This window comes from Anoplopoma fimbria, unplaced genomic scaffold, assembly GCF_027596085.1.
Source record: "Anoplopoma fimbria isolate UVic2021 breed Golden Eagle Sablefish unplaced genomic scaffold, Afim_UVic_2022 Un_contig_8708_pilon_pilon, whole genome shotgun sequence".
Lineage (NCBI taxonomy): Eukaryota > Metazoa > Chordata > Actinopteri > Perciformes > Anoplopomatidae > Anoplopoma > Anoplopoma fimbria.
This window is the reverse complement of record NW_026553359.1, coordinates 1-4,506: the sequence shown is the minus strand read 5'-3', so window position 1 is coordinate 4,506 and position 4,506 is coordinate 1. Positions and strand designations below refer to the sequence as shown.

At 42.9% G+C, this 4,506-nt stretch overlaps 7 non-coding genes across 7 annotated transcripts; all 7 read left to right on the top strand.

The window, feature by feature from the left end:
- Positions 1 to 413: 413 nt before the first annotated feature.
- LOC129116491 (U4 spliceosomal RNA) lies at positions 414 to 554 on the top strand. The gene has a single exon (XR_008533559.1). It is a non-coding gene; the product is annotated as a U4 spliceosomal RNA (small nuclear RNA).
- Positions 555 to 911: 357 nt separating this feature from the next.
- On the top strand, positions 912 to 1,052 carry LOC129116490 (U4 spliceosomal RNA). The gene has a single exon (XR_008533558.1). It is a non-coding gene; the product is annotated as a U4 spliceosomal RNA (small nuclear RNA).
- A 407-nt stretch (positions 1,053 to 1,459) lies between these two features.
- On the top strand, positions 1,460 to 1,600 carry LOC129116489 (U4 spliceosomal RNA). The gene has a single exon (XR_008533557.1). It is a non-coding gene; the product is annotated as a U4 spliceosomal RNA (small nuclear RNA).
- Positions 1,601 to 2,007: 407 nt separating this feature from the next.
- On the top strand, positions 2,008 to 2,148 carry LOC129116488 (U4 spliceosomal RNA). Its single transcript, XR_008533556.1, has one exon. It is a non-coding gene; the product is annotated as a U4 spliceosomal RNA (small nuclear RNA).
- Positions 2,149 to 2,911: 763 nt separating this feature from the next.
- LOC129116486 (U4 spliceosomal RNA) lies at positions 2,912 to 3,051 on the top strand. Its single transcript, XR_008533554.1, has one exon. It is a non-coding gene; the product is annotated as a U4 spliceosomal RNA (small nuclear RNA).
- Positions 3,052 to 3,457: 406 nt separating this feature from the next.
- LOC129116487 (U4 spliceosomal RNA) lies at positions 3,458 to 3,597 on the top strand. The gene has a single exon (XR_008533555.1). It is a non-coding gene; the product is annotated as a U4 spliceosomal RNA (small nuclear RNA).
- A 407-nt stretch (positions 3,598 to 4,004) lies between these two features.
- On the top strand, positions 4,005 to 4,145 carry LOC129116485 (U4 spliceosomal RNA). The gene has a single exon (XR_008533553.1). It is a non-coding gene; the product is annotated as a U4 spliceosomal RNA (small nuclear RNA).
- Positions 4,146 to 4,506: the final 361 nt, after the last annotated feature.

Here is a 4,506-nt window from a genome sequence, read left to right as displayed (position 1 = left end):
ATCCAGCCATGATCATGCCATTAGCATGGAGAGGACGTGGTTGGTGATCGAATGATTACGGTTCTAGATCAGATATCTAAAATCCACTGAAAAGCTGAGCTTTCGTGAGTGGTCTATAAGTTGTCTCGGCGCAAATAACCACATTTTTGAGAACCTGGAATTCATGTTCGAATGTGCCTGTCCATAGTTATTCTTTGTTCCCACAGTGGTCTCGCAAAGTAGGTTATTTTAGGGCCTGTTACTTCCCCATCCAGCCATGACTGCCATTACATGGAGAGGACGTGGTTTGTAGTCAACAAGCCAATCACATGCACCATCAACACGTCTGCAGAACCCTGTACGGTTGAAGAAATGCACCATTAGCTTTGTGAGTGTTTTACCAGGTACTGTCTAATCTTTTTGGTTCCCTGGGCATCCTCTCGCAGAGGCAATTTCATAGTCTATGAAGTTCTACTGAGACGTGATTGTTGCTGGTTGAAAACTTAACCCAATACCCCGCCGAGATGACTTGAAATATAGTCAGCTGTGGCAATTTTTGTTCGTCTCTAAGGAGACTTTACATTTTATGTTAATATAAAAACCTGAATACGTCAGTTCAATGATTACGGTTCTCGATCAGCTATCGAAAATCCACTGAAAAGCTGAGCTTTCGTGAGTGGTCTATAAGTTGTCTCGGCGCAAATAACCACATTTTTGAGAACCTGGAATTCATGTTCGAACGTGCCTGTCCATAGTTATTCTTGGTTCCCAAGCCATGACTGCCATTACATGGAGAGGGCGTGGTTGGTAGTCAACAAGCCAATCACATGCACCATCAACACGTCTGTAGAACCCTGTACGGTTGAAGAAATGCACCATTAGCTTTGTGAGTGTTTTACCAGGTACTGTCTAATCTTTTTGGTTCCCTGGGCATCCTCTCGCAGAGGCAATTTCATAGTCTATGAAGTTCTACTGAGACGTGATTGTTGCTGGTTGAAAACTTAACCCAATACCCCGCCGAGATGACTTGAAATATAGTCAGCTGTGGCAATTTTTGTTCGTCTCTAAGGAGACTTTACATTTTATGTTAATATAAAAACCTGAATACGTCAGTTCAATGATTACGGTTCTCGATCAGATATCGAAAATCCACTGAAAAGCTGAGCTTTCGTGAGTGGTCTATAAGTTGTCTCGGCGCAAATAACCACATTTTTGAGAACCTGGAATTCATGTTCGAACGTGCCTGTCCATAGTTATTCTTGGTTCCCACAGTAGTCTCGCAAAGTAGGTTATCTTTAGGGCCTGTTACTTCCCCATCCAGCCATGACTGCCATTACATGGAGAGGGCGTGGTTTGTAGTCAACAAGCCAATCACATGCACCATCAACACGTCTGCAGAACCCTGTACGGTTGAAGAAATGCACCATTAGCTTTGTGAGTGTTTTACCAGGTACTGTCTAATCTTTTTGGTTCCCTGGGCATCCTCTCGCAGAGGCAATTTCATAGTCTATGAAGTTCTACTGAGACGTGATTGTTGCTGGTTGAAAACTTAACCCAATACCCCGCCGAGATGACTTGAAATATAGTCAGCTGTGGCAATTTTTGTTCGTCTCTAAGGAGACTTTACATTTTATGTTAATATAAAAACCTGAATACATCAGTTCAATGATTACGGTTCTCGATCAGATATCTAAAATCCACTGAAAAGCTGAGCTTTCGTGAGTGGTCTATAAGTTGTCTCGGCGCAAATAACCACATTTTTGAGAACCTGGAATTCATGTTCGAATGTGCCTGTCCATAGTTATTCTTTGTTCCCACAGTGGTCTCGCAAAGTAGGTTATTTTTAGGGCCTGTTACTTCCCCATCCAGCCATGACTGCCATTACATGGAGAGGACGTGGTTTGTAGTCAACAAGCCAATCACATGCACCATCAACACGTCTGCAGAACCCTGTACGGTTGAAGAAATGCACCATTAGCTTTGTGAGTGTTTTACCAGGTACTGTCTAATCTTTTTGGTTCCCTGGGCATCCTCTCGCAGAGGCAATTTCATAGTCTATGAAGTTCTACTGAGACGTGATTGTTGCTGGTTGAAAACTTAACCCAATACCCCGCCGAGATGACTTGAAATATAGTCAGCTGTGGCAATTTTTGTTCGTCTCTAAGGAGACTTTACATTTTATGTTAATATAAAAACCTGAATACATCAGTTCAATGATTACGGTTCTCGATCAGATATCTAAAATCCACTGAAAAGCTGAGCTTTCGTGAGTGGTCTATAAGTTGTCTCGGCGCAAATAACCACATTTTTGAGAACCTGGAATTCATGTTCGAATGTGCCTGTCCATAGTTATTCTTTGTTCCCACAGTGGTCTCGCAAAGTAGGTTATTTTTAGGGCCTGTTACTTCCCCATCCAGCCATGACTGCCATTACATGGAGAGGACGTGGTTTGTAGTCAACAAGCCAATCACATGCACCATCAACACGTCTGCAGAACCCTGTACGGTTGAAGAAATGCACCATTAGCTTACATTTTATGTTAATATAAAAACCTGAATACGTCAGTTCAATGATTACGGTTCTCGATCGGCTATCGAAAATCCACTGAAAAGCTGAGCTTTCGTGAGTGGTCTATAAGTTGTCTCGGCGCAAATAACCACATTTTTGAGAACCTGGAATTCATGTTCGAACGTGCCTGTCCATAGTTATTCTTGGTTCCCACAGTAGTCTCGCAAAGTAGGTTATCTTTAGGGCCTGTTACTTCCCCATCCAGCCATGACTGCCATTACATGGAGAGGGCGTGGTTTGTAGTCAACAAGCCAATCACATGCACCATCAACACGTCTGCAGAACCCTGTACGGTTGAAGAAATGCACCATTAGCTTTGTGAGTGTTTTACCAGGTACTGTCTAATCTTTTTGGTTCCCTGGGCATCCTCTCGCAGAGGCAATTTCATAGTCTATGAAGTTCTACTGAGACGTGATTGTTGCTGGTTGAAAACTTAACCCAATCCCCCGCCGAGATGACTTGAAATATAGTCAGCTGTGGCAATTTTGTTCGTCTCTAAGGAGACTTTACATTTTATGTTAATATAAAAACCTGAATACATCAGTTCAATGATTACGGTTCTCGATCGGCTATCGAAAATCCACTGAAAAGCTGAGCTTTCGTGAGTGGTCTATAAGTTGTCTCGGCGCAAATAACCACATTTTTGAGAACCTGGAATTCATGTTCGAACGTGCCTGTCCATAGTTATTCTTGGTTCCCACAGTAGTCTCGCAAAGTAGGTTATCTTTAGGGCCTGTTACTTCCCCATCCAGCCATGACTGCCATTACATGGAGAGGGCGTGGTTGGTAGTCAACAAGCCAATCACATGCACCATCAACATCTTCGCAGAACCCTGTACGGTTGAAGAAATGCACCATTAGCTTTGTGAGTGTTTTACCAGGTACTGTCTAATCTTTTGGTTCTCTGGGCATCCTCTCGCAGAGGCAATTTCATAGTCTATGAAGTTCTACTGAGACGTGATTGTTGCTGGTTGAAAACTTAACCCAATACCCCGCAAAGATGACTTGAAATATAGTCAGCTGTGGCAATTTTGTTCGTCTCTAAGGAGGCTTTGCATTTTATGTTAATATAAAAACCTGAATCGTCAGTTCAATGATTACGGTTCTCGATCGGCTATCGAAAATCCACTGAAAAGCTGAGCTTTCGTGAGTGTTCTATAAGTTGTCTCCTGGCGCAAAATAACCACATTTTTTTGAGAACCTGGAATTCATGTTCGAACGTGCCTGTCCATGATTATTCTTGGTTCCCACAGTAGTCTCGCAAAGTAGGTTATCTTTAGGGCCTGTTACTTCCCCATCCAGCCATGACTGCCATTGCATGGAGCGTGGTTGGTAGTCAACAAGCCAATCACATGCACCATCAACACGTCTGTAGAGACCTGTGCGGTTGAAGAAATGCCCCATTAGCTTTGTGAGTGTTTTACCAGGTACTGTCTAATCTTTTTGGTTCCCTGGGCATCCTCTCGCAGAGGCAATTTCATAGTCTATGAAGTTCTACTGAGACGTGATTGTTGCTGGTTGAAAACTTAACCCAATACCCCGCCGAGATGACTTGAAATATAGTCAGCTGTGGCAATTTTTGTTCGTCTCTAAGGAGACTTTACATTTTATGTTAATATAAAAACCTGAATACGTCAGTTCAATGATTACGGTTCTCGATCGGCTATCGAAAATCCACTGAAAAGCTGAGCTTTCGTGAGTGGTCTATAAGTTGTCTCGGCGCAAATAACCACATTTTTGAGAACCTGGAATTCATGTTCGAACGTGCCTGTCCATAGTTATTCTTGGTTCCCACAGTAGTCTCGTAAAGTAGGTTATCTTTAGGGCCTGTTACTTCCCCATCCAGCCATGACTGCCATTACATGGAGAGGGCGTGGTTGGTAGTCAACAAGCCAATCACATGCACCATCAACACGTCTGTAGAACCCTGTACGGTTGAAGAAATGCACCATTAGCTTT